Source organism: Passer montanus, unplaced genomic scaffold, assembly GCF_014805655.1.
Source record: "Passer montanus isolate IOZ18808 unplaced genomic scaffold, ASM1480565v1 scaffold24, whole genome shotgun sequence".
Taxonomy (NCBI): domain Eukaryota; kingdom Metazoa; phylum Chordata; class Aves; order Passeriformes; family Passeridae; genus Passer; species Passer montanus.
Genome location: NW_024367037.1, coordinates 11,644,895 through 11,664,949, shown reverse-complemented (window position 1 = coordinate 11,664,949; position 20,055 = coordinate 11,644,895). Strand labels below are relative to the sequence as shown.

General features: G+C 39.0%; 1 protein-coding gene across 2 annotated transcripts in view; it reads left to right on the top strand.

Annotated features, from left to right (window-relative positions):
- The first annotated feature begins 7,797 nt into the window (after nucleotides 1-7,797).
- Nucleotides 7,798-20,055, top strand: part of LOC120503046 (cadherin-7) — an 86,899-nt gene continuing 74,641 nt past the window's right edge. The window contains exons 1-2 of one of the 2 annotated variants that reach the window (XM_039711177.1): nucleotides 7,798-7,841; nucleotides 10,416-10,547. The gene's annotated coding sequence lies outside the window, so the exon portion shown is untranslated. Of the gene's footprint in view, nucleotides 7,842-10,415; nucleotides 10,548-11,728; nucleotides 11,861-20,055 lie in introns of those variants that run through there. The other variant, XM_039711176.1, reaches the window with a different exon arrangement.

Sequence of the window (20,055 nt, the reverse complement as noted above, 5' to 3'; positions counted from 1 at the left end):
AAGTGCCTGGAGCACAACTAATATGATAAGGATGGTAACTTTATTGAAACATGGTGTAGCCATAGAAATCCATGAATTCTGTCTAATGAGGAGGTCTTTAAAATTTCTTTTCTCTAGTAGCTTATCTGCTTAAATTCTGAGGGCTTTAGTATTTTAGGTTTAGGCTACATTCTGCTGAAGCATATATACACACACACACATGTATATATAACTCTCCTTGTGTATGTCACCAAAACAATGTGCACACCCGAATACTGAGGCCTGTACTCTCAAAATGAATGAACTGATATTATTTTTTTAAATAGTATGTACTGTCCAGAAAGTGCAGGCACAATTTATTGCACACTCACTATTATTTTCATTTATGCACAAGAAGAAATGGTGTAGAAGCCCAAATGAGAATTTGCTTCTATCAAACATGAATCTAGTCCATTGCTATACCCTGGTGCCTATCTTATAAAAGCCAGTATCACATCAGACTGACAACTGGGAAATGCCCATGCCCTTTCTACTGCTCTCCTCAGCAGTGTTTGACACTGTCAGTCATACATTCCTGCTTACATGCTGTATAAATCTGGCAAGTGTAGGCAGAAGCATGCTAAAGTGACTCTGATCTTTCTTGTCAGATTAATCCCAGAAGGCTCCATTTCCATCTCCAGAACTTGGCACTGGTAAGGTTCAATTCCTTCCCCATTCTCATTTGATATCTGTACATCAGGAAACTATGACTTGGCAGAGTCTTGGAAACAGACCAGAATGGAAAACCAGAAGGGCATATACCCAGCTAGAAGAATGAGATGAATCCAGACAATAAAACAGCTGATATGCCTAAATACCTTTTACATTATGTTTCACAAAGAAGGAATCTTTGGAAATCTTCTGAAGGAAACTGGAAGTATAAGTTTAATTTGCTTGCTCCTTCCTTCTCGTCCCTACTCTTTGTTCTGCAGTTACATATGCTGTTACATGCTGTGAAGTTGATCAGGGAAGCAATACATGTTAAAGAAAATTAATTGAAAAATTCTCTTTTTTTAGAGCTTGATTTAACTTGAATAATTGAACTGATCTATTTTGTAGGCTTACTCTCTGTTCACCTGGGGTGACCTCACATGTGTGAATGCCAGCGCTGGGGGTAAGAAGGAAGGAGAAGAGGAATGTCTCAAATGCCTCAGCTGGCTTTGTTTTCAGTAGCACTGAAACACACAATTCCACCCCTTGCCTAGCTGAAAACCATGTATTACAATTGGGAATGAGTTTTCAGATGCAGCTATTCAAAGCTCATACACTCATTATATGCAATGCCTTAAAGAAAGAAAGTTTTAAGAAGTGGTATGAAGATTTCATTATATATATATTTACTTACTTAATGTTTTTAAGGAGAATAAAAGAAGTGAATTTTCTGTTGAAGATACAACTCTTCCTGATCTTCTTTCAAAATTTTCTTTGAACATGCATTTTCTATTTTTCTATGTGACAACAATGGCAAGTAATAGGATGAAATGCTAATAAAGGAAGATTGAGATGTACCACAGCTTTTGACCATAAATCAAGTAGTTAAAAGATATTTTAAATTTTATTTTTGTTTTTATGCAGTCCTGTATCACAGATTCTAGTACACTATTTGGACATTTTTCTACATCTCAATTTTTCTGAGTTAAAAGGCAGGGTTTTGCATACATTTGCCCTTAAATTCTGTTTCTATATCTGCTAATTAAGTAAATAGTAAGATCCTTCTTCTTCAGCTTGCTAAGCTACCTCTTGGATAACTCTACTTCAAAGGCCATGTGCTATACCAGCCATTCCATATAAATGCAGAGCCAGACTAAATGCTGTAATTCCTAATTTCCCCTGATCTTAAATCCACAGTTTTATGAATTAACATTAGCACTCTTTTTTTTTTTTGACCCATCTGGTAAAATTACCTATCTGCAGAGATTTTGCTTTCCTTTCAGAGGCATCAAAGCATGCTTCCTTTTGAAGTGGTAAGTGCTTGGTGTCGTGCCTTAATGCAGTACTTTATTGTTTTGCTCAGTCTCAGACTCAAAAAGCTGCTGGCCTGATCCTTCACACAGCAGAAAATATTGTGATCTGATAGGTGGGACTGAAGCAAGTAATGCAGGAGCTTGCCTGCACCAAGGATGGGGAGAGGGTTTTGCCTTTACCTTTCCCTGCTAGTGCCTGCTCTGTGCTATTATCTCTTTTAATAGATGGGAAAGAATTTTAAAAGAGGTAAATACCAAATCTTTTTTTTTCTCTGTGTTTTTGGTTCTTTTTTTTCCCTTTTCCTTTTCACTTTTGATAACTATGTAGCCACTTCCTAGTCACTGAAACAGGTTTATAAATATAGTTTTAAATAGTGCTGCTGATTATTCTTCTCTTTGAACTGATCACAAAAATAGTTTAGAGTTTATTGCATTCAATATTTCAAATAATATTGTGAGGGGGATGATAATGTAACTGATCTTGAATCCCACTTATTTCAAGCATATTCTGCTAAGGGTTAAACAGCAAGTCATTCTCAAGCCCAAACTGCCAGTATTACCATTTCAAATGTTCCCCAATTAAATAATTAGGTGTAACTTAATAAATGTTTGAACACCACTTTGTTCCCCCTTCTTTCAGTCCTACTCTCTTGTAGTTTATGTCACGATGGCCCACTTTTCAGCAAGAGCATGTCTTAATATTGACTGTATCAAATTAATCCTACGGTTTATTGTGGGCAGCCCCAGTTGGTCCTGTTCTAAGGCTTTCCCTCCCTTTCTGGTGAAAAGCAGTTGTACCGTGGCCCTGCTGGTGGCCTGAATCACCTCAATTTGTTCTAGCAATCAGAGGCAGCTGCTCCTAGTGAAAGGAACGTGGACCACTGAACAGAGCATTAGGACTGACCTCAGGATGAATGCAAAAGACTCAGCCTTTTCGGTGAGGCCAGTCGAGCATGTGCAAACAGATTTGCTGAAGTACAAAATGGTCCAGTGATTTAATGCAAGTTCTCTTCTCCCTTTCTCTCTTTTTCCTTTTCAGAAATGAAACAGGATAGAGGATAGCCTGGGTACAATCTTAGCAACATCTGTTGCCTTTCACTAGGGTCTTGGCCAAGGCCAATAGCTATTCAAAGAGCTACTGACACTTTACTGAAAGAGAAGAAAGGCTTAAATAGAGAAGTGTTTGGACATGTTTCCCAACACATACAGTTGGGTCTTTTTGTGGGTCAGAATGCTTTGGGGAAATACTTTTCCACTGCCTCCCCCACTCCCCCCTTTTTGGATGAAAGTGTCAGAAAACAAATCTTCAGCAAATTACAGAGTTCAGTGGGCCTACAACACCAAAGAACTGACCTGAGTTAAATTTTCCTTTCTTTGCTTTTATTGTCTGAACTAAAGGGTTTCTGATGACTAAAATCTTAACCACAGTTAATAAGATGTGTGAAGGAATTTATGCTTAAGATTGTTTCACATCTGTTACTTTCTAATTTCCACATCAATTTATCTTCTAGAGTAACTACTAATAGCAGTGGAGCAACTGCAGCATTTTAGCTTTGTTGAGATGACTAATATTGTATGAAGACATATTTTACCAAGTTATTTCTTATGTTTGTTTTCCTGTGTGCTCTCACCCCCTCCTCCATAAACATTAATTTCATCCAGCACTTAGGAAGAGGCAGTTACCTGTTTCTCTCTCCCTTTTTTCCTCACATAGCTTTTCACAGGCAATTTTGCTCTGTCCATCCATGACATGCCTTCATAAAAATGACAGATGAAGCAGCTGAGTAACTGGTGGGTATATTATCCTCCTGCAGGCATCTGCTGCTCAAAAGGCACCTATTCTTTTGTTTGCCTTGAGACAGAGGATTTATATTTCATCCCATACATGAAGTCATTCTTATCAGCCTTCTCCTATTTTGAGGATAATCACAGTAAATTAAATAAAAGCTACTCAGAGAAAGTCTAGAAGAGTTATTCAATTACATATATTTGCAATGAAGCTTGATGTAAGCACATGTCTGTAGACACAAAAGATGTTGCTAGAATCCTCAAGGAGAAATACTGTGGAGCTTCCCGTTTTACTGAATTTTGCTTTGATCAGGCCATGCTCATTAAATTCAAAGGAAGATGAATATCTATGGATGAGCACAAGCTTCTTGCCATGGGATGTCTTAGAGTAGCTGACTCATGTGTATTATACTCATGTGTGTAGTAAATTATTAGTATATGTCTGTAAGGTAGTACTTCACACTGAGAAAAAGGCGCTTGTGCTCTGTGTCCCTTGACTGACCTAAAAAACCCTTTGTCCCAGAAAGTTTCCAACAAAAATATATGTGACAAACTTCAGTGACTCAGAGGAAAACAAAAGCAGTACTTTGAAAAAGCAAGGCTTGCAGGGCTGGGAACACCAAGGTCAGTGTTGCTGAATGACTAGGCACAGCATCCCAGTGACCAGCACTGATGTCTCCAAAGGGCAGATTGGAGGAAATATGATAAAAGAGTCAAGGGGATTGAATGAATTACTTGTGATGCCAGGGCATCACTAACCTGCTAAGTGTGGGAGGAAGCAAGTTCCAAAGAACTGCTATTTTCTTTCATCTGTCCTTGGCAATTTTTTTTTCCTTTACACACATAGCTGTGCGTAGAAGTAGAAGGAAATAAGGATTCATCAGGCTCTGGTTTTGTTCTTGCAGCACAACCATTGGTGTAATGGTTTGGGACTTGCATCTTCATCTCCACCATTTGGGACTTGTAAAGATTTCCACCACTTTCTGCAGGAGTGGTACAAAATGTTGTGCTTCATATTCTGAGCTAGTTTTCAAACCAACAATAACAGGTTTTTCATAAACCTTATTTTTGTCTCATTGACTAAACAATGTTTTCCCACTGATTTTAATGAATGCAGAATCTATCCCAAGGAAAGGTAGAAGTTGGATAGGATTAAGGGATTTATAAGGTTTTTAGCTTTTTAAGTATAAAAGTAATGTCTAAGTTGTCATTCATAAGGAATAAAAAAATTGATGGATACATTAGCTGGGTGGAAAATTGACATATGAAATTATGTCTCCTTCAGCACTCACACCAAGTAATTTTGAGAGTGGGCAGTTCAGGATGATGAAGATAGTGACTTTTTTTTCTTAAACTCGCTTACAAGACATTTCCATCTGCTTCCTATACAACTGCTTACATGCTGGTGTAGAATTCTTTCTACATAAATATTCAGGTATAGGAGATTAGCATTTTGTTTAAAATCCAGACTTGAAAAATTGGATTGCTTCAAGGGAAAAAGGAAGGGTCATCAGCATGTTCCTTGCTTTTAGTGTTTCTTGTGCTTATAATACTCTACATTTTGAAAATGTGTTTTGGGGTTGTTAGGGACTTTTTGCCTTGTTTTGGTCTTCAGTTTTGGGAGAGTTTTTCTGAAAGAGAGAGTGCTTGTCCAATTTTTGCTGCGGTCAGGGGAAAAACCTACAAATAATAATAAAAAAGTTGCTTACTTAGCTTAAGTTTTCACACAGGGAAGGTTATGAGCATCTTGAATACCAGTTATGATGCAGAAGTGTACATAATTCAGGCCATTTATTCAGAAATGACTTCTAAAATTGCAGCTGTAATCACTGATTTTGTTTGTGCAAATGTTCAAGCTTGTCTTGACAAATCACACTGGAACACTGAAATTTGATTTGGGTTTAGAGGTCAGTGGAGGAATTATTCATATTAATTTTGTATAGTTGATGTAGAATAGAGGGTCTGACCTGAAGATAACCATCCTTCTATGTATGGGAAGTTACTGGTTTAATTGTGTATATATTGGCATTTTTCACAAGTAACTTAGCTGCAGATTTTCTGATGGATGCTACACAGTAGCAATCTCCCTGAAGCATGCAAAACTCCCTGAAGTCAATTGGACTTCCTATGTATAGCTTTTCATAGAATCAGACAAATTGTGGTTCTCTATCACAATTCCACTGAAAAAATTACATCAGTTGTACCACAGTATGAATGCTGGGCAGAATTTATCTTAATATACAGCAAAAATGCATCTAACCTATTTTTTTTTTAGCATACATCAAAAAAAGAGAGGAGTGATGATTCTAAGGATAGTGATGCTTCTTCTCCACCAGCAGGATCTTTCCATCCATGGCACATCAATCTGAGACTCATGTGCTTTTTTGAACACAATATGAATGATTTTTTTCATCAAGAGGTGGTCATAAAAGCAGTTACATGACACCTGATAGAGAGTTATTGTTTAACTTAGGACCATTTCAATGTTAGTGCAGGTCCAAGGATATAAAAGTAATTGGCATTTTGCATGCTCTTCTCCATCCAGACAATCCAGAAACTGGATTGTCTTCTACTCTTGCCCTGACTCATTTTTGATCATTTTTTATTTGGACAACAGTCTTGAATGAAACAGAATAAAATAGTTTTTTAATTATTCTGCCTCCCTTTTTATAATCTCATCTCATTTCTTATCTCTTATTCTTAGCCCCCCCCCTTTTTTTATTTAAGTCTAATATTTTAAAATAATATTAATCCTTTTATTATCAGCATCTTTCTTTGTCTGCTGCTGATTTCTTTTTTATTCCTCTATTGGTAATCCATACTTCTTGCAGAGCACTCACTGCACCACACTGCCAGCTTCGTCACTCTGTATTGTATCTCAGTGCTGGCCAGCTTGGTACATCCACTTATAATATGATGAATAGCATCTGGAGCCTGGCCACACAGCCTCCATTCTGGTCTTAGCACTTGTTTAAGCCATCTATCCTTGCTTGTACAAATAGCCCATTCCTGTGTGGCCATAATGAAATTCTCCATTTCTCTTTTCAGTTTTCTGACAGCCTACCTGCCATTTGCCATCGTCCAGTGACATTTTCAAAATTCTTTCCATGTTTTTGTTTTTCAATTGGTTTATTCTTGGGCTGTTCTTACTGGTGTGTGGCTAATAAATTACCCTCAATAGGAGAATCTTTTAGTTTTGCAGCTTCCTTATGATTAAATAAACTTATTTTCAGTTTAGACTTTTTTAACTTTACAAGTTCCCTTCCTACAACTCCCTTTGTTGCTATTCTCTGTTCTTCCTGACAGCATCAACTCCATTGTTAATTGCATTCACTTTTATTACCTCAGGCAACTTTGACTTCTTATTACTTGTACAGTTACATTGCCTTAAATTAACTAGATTTACTTTTGAAGAATACCACTCTTGCAAATATATCAGTTACTCAGATTTGCCAGTATACGTGGACCAAATATGTCATCAAAAGATTGTGGAAACTCAAGGGAGGATAGAGAGGAGCCAAAGAGGGACAGATGGAGCCATGACAGTAATGTTTAATTGATAAGGTAACACTTCTTAAGCAGAATGTGTGGTTGTGCATACACAAAGTGACCTCATAAATTCCCCAATTGAATCACCATTACTATTTACTAGAATTTAGTTCATATTACTATGTGATTTTGACTGACATATCTTTAGAGGATATTCTGCAAAATATATTCTAAAGAACAGGTTGCTGAACTTGTTATTGTTAGGCAGGTCCCTTGTGGTTCTACACTGGGTTGAAAACACTCTTAGATATAGAAAACATTGTAATTGTCTCAAAAATGTCAAAGTTTAAACAGCAAAATAAACTATAACTGTGAGGACACAGAAAGACAGAGAGATCCATCTGTTAAATATCTTGTCAAAAGCTGTGTCTTCAATTTCAATAGGCTTTATTTTTTTGTCTTCTGCTATTTATAGAAATGAAAAAAAAAAGGACTGAAAAAAAATCATTGCTCACTTCTAGACTGGAATCTGAGCTAGCATAGCCACAGCACTGGGCAGTGACTTCCTCTGTGATACAGAAGGTAAGATATTCAGATCAAATATATAGACACTTGTAAGTATTATTTCTGGACAGCTGAAGTGGTTAGCTAAGAGTAACGTACAAACCCATTAGTACCTGTACAGGGAAACCATGTGTTAACAGTGTTAAGAAATGCTTTCCTTTAAAAAATACTAAATTGCAAGCTCTCCTGCTTGCTTTATGAAAGACCAATACCCACATAATTTTTTTTTTAAAAAGTTAACATTTTGCATCTTAACGTACTACATTGACATATTGCAGGAACTCTACAAGCTATTGCTGAGCGCATAATGGATCTTGCTTTTTCCCACACAGTGAATTACCAGGACCCAGGCAGCAGTTACCTGACACTGCTCTTTTTCAGAATGTGTATAATGAGTGCACAAATAGAAATGTTTATATAGAAAGACAGAGGCTCAGGGGACTGAATACAAACATTAAACAAATTTGTTCTGTGTTTCTGGTCAAAATCCTTCATAAGCAGTGGCCACCAAAACTCTCACTGTCTAAGAAGCATTTAAGAGCATGTTTCAGGAGATGCAATTTCATGTTTAGTGGTCCTAAATCTATGGATCCACTCTACAAAGTAGCAATGTGACTTGTAATGTGAAGATGCATCCTTGATAGTTCCAGAAGTGAAAAGATGGGAAAGGTGCCAGTACCAATGTGTTTTGATGCCTGCAGTTACTCTTTACAGCACCTACCTAAGAGACAGTCCAGCATGGTCCAAGGTTTGTTCATACAAACTGTAGACTTTCCTCTGGAAGTGCTACACCTGTACCTCTCAGGATGGGTAAATGCACTCTACAACATATTAGAAAGAAGTACAACAGCTCTGTAGGTGTGGATTCCTGCCAAAATGATCCAGTCAATGCTTTGGAATGGACTGACTCATTGGCAAAAACCCACAATCAAGACAGTCAAGAACAAATTGTATTAAAAACCATACATTTGCTTATGTTACTAAAAATGGTAGATTGCCAAAAGTGACTAAGAATAATTGCTTCTTTATATTTTATTCTGCCTGTGCAATGAAATTAAATTGGTCTGCTTAGTCACATATTTTGCTTGGAGTCACTGTTTTACTCCCATGAAAGTCAAAGGGTTTCATACATTTTATTTTGATATGACAACATAAGCATTTAGAAAAATAATAAGGCAAAAATATCTATCCTATTTTCAACAGAGTAAAAATAAGTTCAAATGTTTTCACTGACACAAAGCTTAATGAGAGGTTTTGCTTGAGGGACTAGATTTTTGGAACATAAAGCACATCCTTGAGAGAGGTCTGTTAGAAAGAAAGTCATGAAATACTCCGTGAAGCTACACATGAAAGCTTTTTAATTGGGTGATAATTGACTATTCTATTTTTCCATTAGTAATATCTGGATCAGAATCAAAATTAATAAGAAAGAGTCCTTCCTTTATAATGATTTCAAGTGACGGTAAAACTACTTAGTCCCTATTTTGAACCTGAAGAGCAAATAAAAAGTTTGAGGATATTTGCTGAAGTTTATGAAGCTCATGACCTCTTGTAGATTCTTTGTTTATGTCATACTATTTGCAAACAAAGATTTTTTTCTCTGTTTTTGACTGTTGTTTTCATCATTGAAGTCATAGCTACTGAATTAAATGGTAAAAAAGATAAATTTTCATGGTTACATCTCTGAGTGAGTTTGAAAGAAGATAAAGGAGAGGTATTTATGATATTTCATGATTAAAAAAAAGGTAATCTGTCCTTGAACCTTGTCCTCTAAGGATCAGTGCAGAGAGTCTTATTTTGATTAACTTGTAAAAGATGAATTAGGGATTGGGGGAAGGAGAACAAAGGAAAGGCGAATCCTTAATTACAATCTTAAGCAACTGTGTGCAATCATGTTTCAGGATTTTCTTGCCTGAATACATCTTATTAAGTTGGAACCATGCACTCAGACACTCCACAACTTGGAGAATGTAGATTGCTTCTAGTTGCTCTCTTTAAACGACTACTTCAGTTCACAAATGCCATGTTGAATTGCTTCCCTCTGATTAGAAGGGTGACATTGGAAATCACGTCTGAAAGTGCAGCTTAAAGACAAGAAACACATAGCAGTTACATATTATATTTACTGAAATAGTTATGCATGATGCATTTGTGCATTCAAAGACTATAAACCAATTCAGAAATTAAAATTATTTTTAAAAAACCTTTGCAATCGAAACCAATTATTTTGTTGCTGTTTTTTTCTTATTCAAGTGACTTTATTCGCACATTACTTTATTAGTGTTGACAGCACACTTCATAGTATAATGTATAGTAGTAATGAAAAGTAATTATATATTCACATTATTAGTTTGTTTATATCATGTTGAAAATGCTTTTTCTGGTAAATATGAATCAAAAGACATTGGCCAAGGTGCATCTCTTACAGTTGCCCTTGGTACAGTCCATTGTTCTAAAAACAGTATGTGTTAAAAATATATTTGTCCGTGAAAAATGTCAGTTCAGCAGCTCTGCCAACATTTGGAACCTTAGCTTTTTTTTTTTTTTTTTTTTTTTTTTTTTTTTTTTTTTTTTTTTTTTTTTTTTTGTCAGGAGGCGTGCTGACTCCTGGCTGATCACGTTTCAGTTGTAGATCTGTTTGGTTCTGCAGACCCAAACGGCTTCAGCAGTGCTGAAAGGAGGCAGAAAGTTTGTGCTGCCGCTGACCACGTCCAAACAAAGCAGGTACTCATTTCCCAGATCGGCTGCCCCGAGCAGCTCCGGGGTTGCGAGGCTCTGGTGGGTGCTGCCGGGCACCAGCCCCAGCATGACACTGAGCCTTCTCCTGCTGCGGGGCGCACACTCCGCTCTCTCCACCTTTTATTCTGGGAAAGCGCCCGGTTTAGTTATTCAGCGTATTTTTTACTTTTTAAAATCCTCCTCTCCCTGCTCACCAGCACCCTGCGGTATAAACAGTAGCCGGGGAGGCGTGACAGCAGCTCTAGGGAGACAGAGGGCAGCAGGGCTGCGAGGTTTTAAGTCCCCCGAGCAGGTCGGTGGTGGCTCCGTGCTCTGCCCGGGGACCAGGAGAGGGGACCCCGGCCCGGCCCCGCGGCTGCCCCACGCCAGGCAGGAGGACGGGCCAGGGCAGGGAGCGTGGGTTTCACAAGTGGCAGGCTGGGCAGGCTGAAAGGGCAAAGCTTTAAAGCGGGGACTCCGCAAGTTCGGTTTAGTTTTGCGACTTTGCCTTCACGCCTCGAAAGCTCAGTCGAAGCTTGTAGGACAAATTGCTTGGTGGGGGGGAGAAGTAAAAAAAAAAAAAAAAAAAAAGAAAAAAATTTAAAAAATCTTGAAGTCTCTCCTTCAACTCCACGTTTCAAATGCAAATAGGGAGAAAGATTGTTTCCCGCCCCACCCCCTAGCCCGGCTCCTGATTTTTATCCAAAGGACTCCATCTGTATATCCTGTCAAGGAGGAGGAGGAGAAGAGGGGGGTGGGGGGGGGGAGGTAGTGGGGCCGGGCAGGCTGCTTGCTCCCTGAATCCCTCTTCAATAGCCACCACTGGTCTTCGGAAGGTACAAAGAGTCCCTGTGCCGCCTCCGCGCGCCCTCGGACGGAGCTGGCAGCCGGCTCCAGCCACCCAGCCGTGATATCCCCTGCCCAGAGCAGCATCCCCACCTCCTCTGCTTTCTCCCTCCCTCCCCGCTCCTTCCCTCCCTCCTCTTCCTCCTCCTCCCGCAGCCACGATCCGCACCCAGTCGGAGCTGGGCTTGGCACCGGCACCCACTTCTCCCATCGTGTGCCCAGCGGCTGCCTGTGCAGTGCCGCGCCGTGCCGTGGAGGAGGAGGAGCGGAGCAGCGGCAGCGCTCCCATCTCCGCGGGTGCGGGCGAGTGCGCGGGCGGGCGCGCAGCCCCCATGCCCGGTGGGCGCCCCGCCGCCCGCAGCCCGCCCCCCCCTGCTCGGGAGCATCCCGCCAGCACTTCGCCGCGGAGGCGCCGTCAGCCCTTGGAATTAAAATACTCACCACGCTGGGCAGCCGAGGGGAAGGGGGAGCAGGTAAGTGCTGGTTGCACCTGTGCCTTTCCTTGCCTTCCTTCCCCTTTCCCTTCCCCTCCCGTGTAGGCAGAGGGCGGTCGGAGCAGTTGCAGGAGCGGGCTGTGTGCTGTTCCTCCGCACCCGCTCTACCCGGAGCGGCTCCTGCCCGGAGCGGAGCCGCGGCTCTGCGGAGCCGCCGGGGGCGGCGCGGCCGCGGCCGTAAGTTTGGCGTTCTGCGGGCTGGGGGCGGCCCGGCCAGCGCGGCTGGGACCGGCCGCGGGAGCAGCCAACACCAGGTGTGGTGGGGAAACCGTGGAAAGTGAGAGCACTGGGACTGTAGGCGCGTGTGCACCTTCTGAGAAATAAGAGAACAATAGCATCACTCTTGACTCTTTGGAGAAGTCTCACAGACAAGCGGGGAAGTGGGGTGGGGGAAGGGAGGACCACAGACTTCTGCAAAATATAGGCAGCCCAAAGTCCTGACTGTCTCAGTCCTTTCTGCCAAGCCAAAGCGGCTTTCTTGCTTGGGCTCGAAGTCTGGCAGTGATGCTACAGCGCAAAATATTATAGAGACAATGACATTTCCTGAGTTATTTCCCAGAGCTTTTGTCCTTCTATGTCAAGGGTGTTCTAGAGTTTGCAAATGTTGAAATTATGGCAGCTGTTTCTTTGATTAGTATTCAGCTGGTAAGGCTAGCTCTGCAGTGCTTAGCTGATGCTGACCCTTCCCCCTCCACCCTGTCCCCCAATCCATCCACATATCCACACACGGGCATGTCCTGCTTTCCTACAATAGGCTGTGTACAACAGTAGCAAGAGGTTTGTCATCAGACTTCTAGTTGCTAATGGAGGCAAAAATAACCTTTTTTGAGATACAGTTTAGCCTTTATACTGCTTTCAAAAGGTGAAGTAGTTCAGGTGAGCCAAGAGTCTACAAACGATGCCTTCCCTGGGATGTGGGAAAGGATGGGAGATGGATAATTGTTATATGCTCTGATTCTGGGAACTGAAATGCTGATACTTTAATCTTTTCCCCTTGCAAGGATAAAATCTTATGTTCTGATAGATAACTTGCTCAAGCCAAACCAGAGACTTGAAAGGGCAGAGTATACTTCATAGTCTCTCTAACAAGGCATACTGACTGACTTGCAATTTTTCAGCTAAAACATAGGTGATTGTGCAGCTTTGCAGAAAATGAATTGCTTTTCCAGGACAAATAAATAAATACATAAAAGAACAAAACTGTTGAGTATGCCAGTTTCTGAGACAGCCTCTCTTTGGCATTGATGTGTGGCTTCACTTTCCTATCTTTATTATATCTACTAATTGTTTCTGTGTTGCATTATTTGAGTTTGCAGGGAATTGTTACTGGTGAAATCTAGGTACTTTGTTTCTGAGAAAGGTGGGTCTACATAACCCCGTGTGCAGCGCTGTTCAGATGGGCAGTAGCATGAAAGTTGCATAACTAAATTAAGTTGCTTACCATGTAGCTTCTGAAGGTACAACAGGTCAACAGATAAAGAACAGTTATAAAGTGATGCTGATTTTTTTTTTCTCAGCAATATTCTAACAGTTTTAACAATGCAGAAGTGAAGTGAGGGTATTTGAAAATGGTGCAATTGTGCCTCGTTAGAGCTAGTTCAGTGTAACGGGTGTGTTACCATCTTTGGAGGAAAAAAAGAACACAAAACCCACTTAACAAACCCAAAAGAACTATCCAGGGACCAAATGTGCTATTATTTTTAAGTCCTCTTATACAATTTCATAGCTTTTCAGTCTGCAGTTACCAGGGGATCAAACCTAGACATCTAGACACACATTTATTTCAGGGTCATGAAAAAAGGTTAAGTAAAATCCACAGTAAGGGAGGGCCTAGCTCTGACAGCTTCTAATATTAAGTATGTGTAACATCTAGGGTTTGAATACTCCATGAAGGTTTAAAACTACCAGGAATATTAGGAATATATCAAAGGTAATAATCTGAGCTACCACTGCATGTTAGAAATGTGTGTCAGTTAATGTGAGTGAAAATATAAACATCAGTAATATACCCTATTTTCTTGCAAAAAGCCATTAAAGATTGCAGTTTTAATCAAGGAACATTTCAGCCTTATAATGGGTGACTTTACTGTAATTAAAGGCTGATGTGGGTCATTAGAAGAGTGTTAAAAGTCAGATGACAGCCTCACAACTCTCCTAAGTCTACTTTCATTGATTTAATAGCAAGGCACTATTGATTATTTGCTATTGATTTAGCAGCAAAATATTCTTATTTTTTCATGTAAAAGAGTAATTGTAAAGCATTTGTACAGCAGCAGATTAACTGTGAATTTTCTGATGAGAAGAATGGATACAATATCCACATAGATTTTCGCCTATCCTTTTCACATACGACTGTGTGTACGTACATGTTTCCACATTTTTCTATGTTTCTTCAGCAGTCAGAGACTTGACTGAAGAAAATCATTACTAATGCAAGACCTTATATTGTTATACTCTAACTTAAATTCCTACTTTGCTATAAACCTGGCTAAGCCTTTTCTCAAAGGGATTCAACTCACAAATTGACTCCAATGTGTGATGAAAATAGAAAATATTTTAAACTTCATGTGGTCTACAGATGAATATACTGCTTGTGAGTCAGTCCTAGTGATGTCTAGTAAGTTTTTGTGTGTGTTCTCAGTCTATTGACTTCAGTATCTGATGTGTTCAGCAATTCTTCAATGAAGGCCTTTCTTGAGCCATTCCTTTTCCTTTAGTTTATCGCTTTTTCCTTTCAATTATCACTTTTTTTTCAGGTACGTTTTCATGCTACTACTGGGTATTGTTTTCTTGTGGCAATAAAAATAATTAAATTCTATCTGAGGAAGGGTGCATAAAATAGATGGTTACTTCAGTTCTTCCTGTCAAACCAGGCTTAACTCTAAGCAGTAATGCAGGAGTGCCTCCTCTGGGAATTCAGCAGTTCTGCAAGAAAGTCATCCCTAGGCATTATGTGGCGTTCTTCAGCTGAAATGAGACTGCAAAAACTGAGCTTGTGGAAAAATAAATTTAAATATTTGCCTTGATTGGTCCCAGATCCACAAATACTGCTGGTGTTTCTTTTCAATAACTGATCAAATTACCATAATCTTTCTCAGCAGTTTAGATCTTTCAAATGCACCATGGCAAGGTGAAAAACCAATAAAACACTTTCACATGGAGAAAATGATATTAGAAAAAAAAAAATCTTTCTTCTGATAATTTTGCATGGGGAAGAAAACAAACTTACCAAGAACCCAAACAATTTAGCACTCTAGACACGTGCAATCTTATGATCAACTGCAGAGCAGTATAAAAGACCAAAAGCTGTTATCTGGTTTTCTTTATACATTTTTTTAAAGCCATATAATTTATTGCAGAGTGCCTAGTGTTTTTCTGTTGTCTCATCAGGTCCTTTCACCTGAGTCAGAGGGTATTGGAGCCAGTTTAGTGTAACAGTGCCATATGTTTGGAGCAGTGATAGTTTTTTGCTTGATAACCAGATGCAGACTGCAGGATGTGCACTACATTTACAGATCTCCCATGTGAATATTTAGGCCAGTTAGCGGCAGGAGGTTGTGGTCTGTAGTTGTAATGTCATCTGGCACAGGGAGTTAATAGGTTTCATGGTACTGCCTTGACTTGCAGAGCTTCATTTCGTCACAAGGTCCCCACCTCACTTGCTCCAAGGCACCTTCCTTTTCTTTTTTTCTTTCTCTGAAAAAAGTGATAACCAGACATTGCAATTGACACCATAATTAGACATGTTATCTTCTTAAAATCTTTTTGTCTCAAGGATCACATTCCTGTTCATGTGCCTGTGAAGGAGTCTTCTGTAATATTTAGGATGTGTGACATGGAGGAGCTGCAGGCTTGTAACAAAGGGGAATTTTCTCTGCCACTAAATGTAACACCCTGTCCAATGGGCATTGTAAAATTGAATGTCAAAGCATAAATATTTCAGTGAGGGCAGTCCCGCTGTCAGGGGGCTCACCTGCTGGTTCTACTTTGTTTAAGGGATCATAGTTCAAGATCCAGTAGCAACAGTCACCCTTGGAATTATTTCACACCCTGGCTCTGATTTTACTGAATGACTAAAGTAGAGAAAAAACAAAAAAATCCCCATGGGATAACTGCTCAGTCAGTGGGGTCCATATTTGCGCAGTAAATTTTGCAATGGTATAAAAAAATTGAAGAAATTTGATGAAAGGAAAATAATGGGGCAGGGGGGAGGATGAGGGAAGAGAAGGCAATAAAATAGGAGTGGTAAACTCTTCAGTTACAACTTCAGTGAGTGGCTGACAGTGAGATTTCAAACTAAAGTAATGCAATCCAGACTGGGAGAGTTTAGTAATGGAAAAGGGTTTGGATTTCCACTTCTTCCTGAAGCATTTTACACATTAGAAACACTTCAGGACAAAATATACTGAAGGACAAAATCCTCTGTTGGGTTGAAGAGGTTGACAGGAAAATGATATGGTTCATAGATTAAGCTGGCACTGTGACACTGGTAGCAATGTGTGAGCAGAAGTCTGCAGGAATTTGCATTTTGGCTGCAAAGGTTAGGTGGTGCAAAGATGATCTCAAGAGCATTTAGCAAATTGCCCTACAGGGCTGGGGAAATCTCAGATGTGGGGAAGGAGGGCTTCCAAGATGATATCTCTGAGACTGAAAACTTGTCCTTATCTACTGGTGCTCATTGTGATACGCAAACAACGAACACTAGACTTGATGAGTTGTTTTAGAAATTTCGAAGTGAAGGAAAATATTCAGAGAGATTTTCAGTGGGTGTAAATTACTCTTAATTGCTTGCAGTGAAGGGGACTATTCCTTTAAGTTGAGGATCTTATTCATGATCTGAATGTTTTCAACAAATCAAGATTGCCCCTTGGAGACAGTGCATAATAGTGTCTTTTTGACATTAGCAGATTGTTTTGGCAAAGTAGAGTAGTAACATTTTTCATATTAGCAGTGTATACCAGTACACTGTGGCTTAAATATAGTTTAATTTTTGTACAGCAGATGGGAAAAATGTAAGGTTTATGATGTATATTGAATGAAAAAGTTATTAATTTTTTCAAAAGTGTATTCTTCAGTCTGATGTTTTGTATATCAGCCAGCTATTTAAGAACACAGACATGAGCATTTGAATATCTTGTGGATATTTTTTATGCTTAGTTTTTTGGGTTTTGTGGGGTTTTTTTTGATTCTTACAGCTGTTCAGTTGGACACCATGTTACTGCTTAGTTGAGACATGCTACCTGCACTGTCCAGATCACATAACATACTCTCCAAATTACACACCAGTTCTATTATTTTCTGGTTTTTATATTTGTGATTGCCAGGACTACATGTAAAGCAAATAGGGAAAACAAGCTTAGATGTAAAGCAAATAGGGAAAACAAGATTAGATGTGAAAGCTAGAGCTTAATGCTTTAAGTACACTAGCAGACAATTTTATTTTTAAAGGCCTAAGTTACTTTTTAGGTTTGAAAAAAACCTGTGAGTGGGAAGACACAATTTGATTTACCCATATTTGGGGAGGGGAATAGCATTTGGAAGATCAGAAACAAGATGTAAAGGTACACTTTTATTCTAGGATAGTTAATGAATCAAAAGTGTAAATGCTTCTCAGTTTTGTATACTCTGAATCTTGTTTGTGCATTTCATAAAAAAGCATCTTTAAACAAACTGTACAAAGTGGTTGCAGGTCAGTTTTGCCATCACACTTGAGTCAGTAAACACAGATGACAGTGAAGACACTGGAATCAGAGCACTGAATACCCTCTGTCGTTGTCAGTGTTAGCTTTATCCACTGCTGCAAGTGCAACCCTGAACACTCAAGCTGTGACTTAATGAAGAAAAAACCACCAACAGTACCTCCTAGTTTTCAGTTTTATGAATACTGTGACATTGCTTATGTGGTCTTGTGGACTTGATACTTATGGACATCATAGAACAGGTGATGTTGAAGTGCTAGTTATGCTTGGACAAAATTAATCAAAAAAGTCTGTATAAAATGTCTGTCTATCTATCTATCTATCTATCTATCTATCTATCTATCTATCTATCTATCTATCTATCTATCCAGCCATATATCTCAGTAAGAAAGGTAATGAAATGCAATTTAATAAAGAATTCTTCCCAAAACAGAAATTATTTTTAAATACAAGAGACTTCTGCTTTTGGAGGTATCACATATAAAAGGCAGTGTGCTGGAAAAACTATAAATAAAAATCTTAAAAAAAGAGCTTTAAGAGGAATAGGAGGACTTATCCTGAAGAAGAGAAAAAAGAGAGAGGAGTGTTTCAGAGCAGAAAGTGCTGCCACACAGCTGAATAAAAATAATTGAAATTTTGGAGTCTGTGTGGTGAAAGTATTTGAGAATGAATAAACCACAACAACATTTTTTTTTTCCAGGAGGTGTGAGTATTCTGCTTTTCATCAGATTGTGCTGTCTAGCATATGGACTGTTTTTCAGTTGGTATTTTGGGTGCGTTTTTCAGTTCTGTGCTGTGGTGTGTGGCTGGGGACCATGGCACTCCATATGGTGGCTTTCATACTTTCCTGCAGGTGTAAAAGAAAGGATATAAGAGAACACTGTTCGAGATAAAGGTTAGAGCAATTCTAGGTTTGAAATGTCTGTTCTGAGCAAGAACAAGACATTTCAAACTGCTTAGTGAAAAGACTCTAACATATTGTAAATGTTTTACTGACATTTCTTAAGAAAATCCATTTTGTATTTTTATCTCTGTTAAATAACAATCTGCTGCCTCTTTGAAATAAACTGACAGTTTATCAATATCAGATGTCTTTAACATGATGTAACTTAGACACAGAGAGGGGAAATCAAGGATGCATAAACAGCCTCTACTACAAACAACAGTTACTGTAGCTGAACAGAGCAGTAGGAAGTGAACGTATCACAGGGAAAGCACAGCTACTTCCTTAACACTCATTGGCAGGCCTCTCAGTAATTACTGTCATATGGTCATGATTTACCCAAAGGGCCAGATCAAAACTGAGTTATGACTAGTTGGGTTTAATCATTTCAAACTAGGCTCTTCTAACGAGGATGACACCTGCTTGTTAATCCTGCTGTGACAAGAATTTTGGTCCATGTTGAAGTGATGTTTTTTATGACTGTAGCATCATGTTTTCAAAATTAGCGTCTTTAGGTAAGGCTTGCCTATTCCTTTCATTTTTGCCTGTAGGGAGACACTGGATTTTCCTATTTGGAAGCTTTCAAATTGCTGCTGCTTAGCAAACACGCTCAGTGGGTTTGTGGTTTATCCCACCAGCCTCTAAGCAAAGCCTTTCTGGTGCAGGGCAGTACCACAGAAGGGATTACAATAAAAAGGCTTTAAATACAGTCTGTAATCAGAAGAGCTTTTTATTTGTTTCATGTTTCTGCCCTCTAGGTACCTTTGGCAGCACAATGCATAGGCGTTCTGCAGCTGAAAGAGCTTGACATACTGAAAACAGATAGTGGATATCACATTTCACTCAGTTTTAGTAGTAATGGGTAGGACTATGATAATCAGTCCAGAGTGTTTAATGTGTATGTGATTTAAGGTCTAGCCTTTTTAGATTAATTAAAAGTATAAAGGATGAAATCTTCTTTCTTCTGTGGCTTCCTAAGTAGCAGAAGTTCACTCCAAATTAATGCCGTTATCTATTTTAATTTCATCCTTATTTCCACTTCATGTTTGGCACTTTGTAAATGCTTCTTGTCTCCCTTATTGTTCACTTGGAAAAGGAGGATGTCTATTTAAGAGACAGCTTTGCTTATCTGGTGAGTCTTCTAAATGGCAAAGCTATGTTTGGTTCTGACTGACAGAATTTGTACTTTTAAAAACATTATACTAAGTATACATTTTTATATGGGCAGAGAAGGGTCACAGATATAAAAGGCAGAAAAGAGTCTTGTTCAAGTATTGAAGTTTGTCTTTCTAAAAAAAAAAATAGTAAGTCCTATGAGTTATTAAATGATTAAATTTTAAAATAAAGACTGATTTACATTTGTTAGTTCTGGAAAATCATTTGTAATTAAATCAAGGTTTCATTGAAAATAAAAAATGACATTATCTTCTGATCTTTCTGGGCATATTTCTGTATAAATATATAAAGTAGTCTAACATGTTTCTTACAGTGCCTGACATTTGCTTTAGGAATGTAGTGAAATTGAGTGGGGA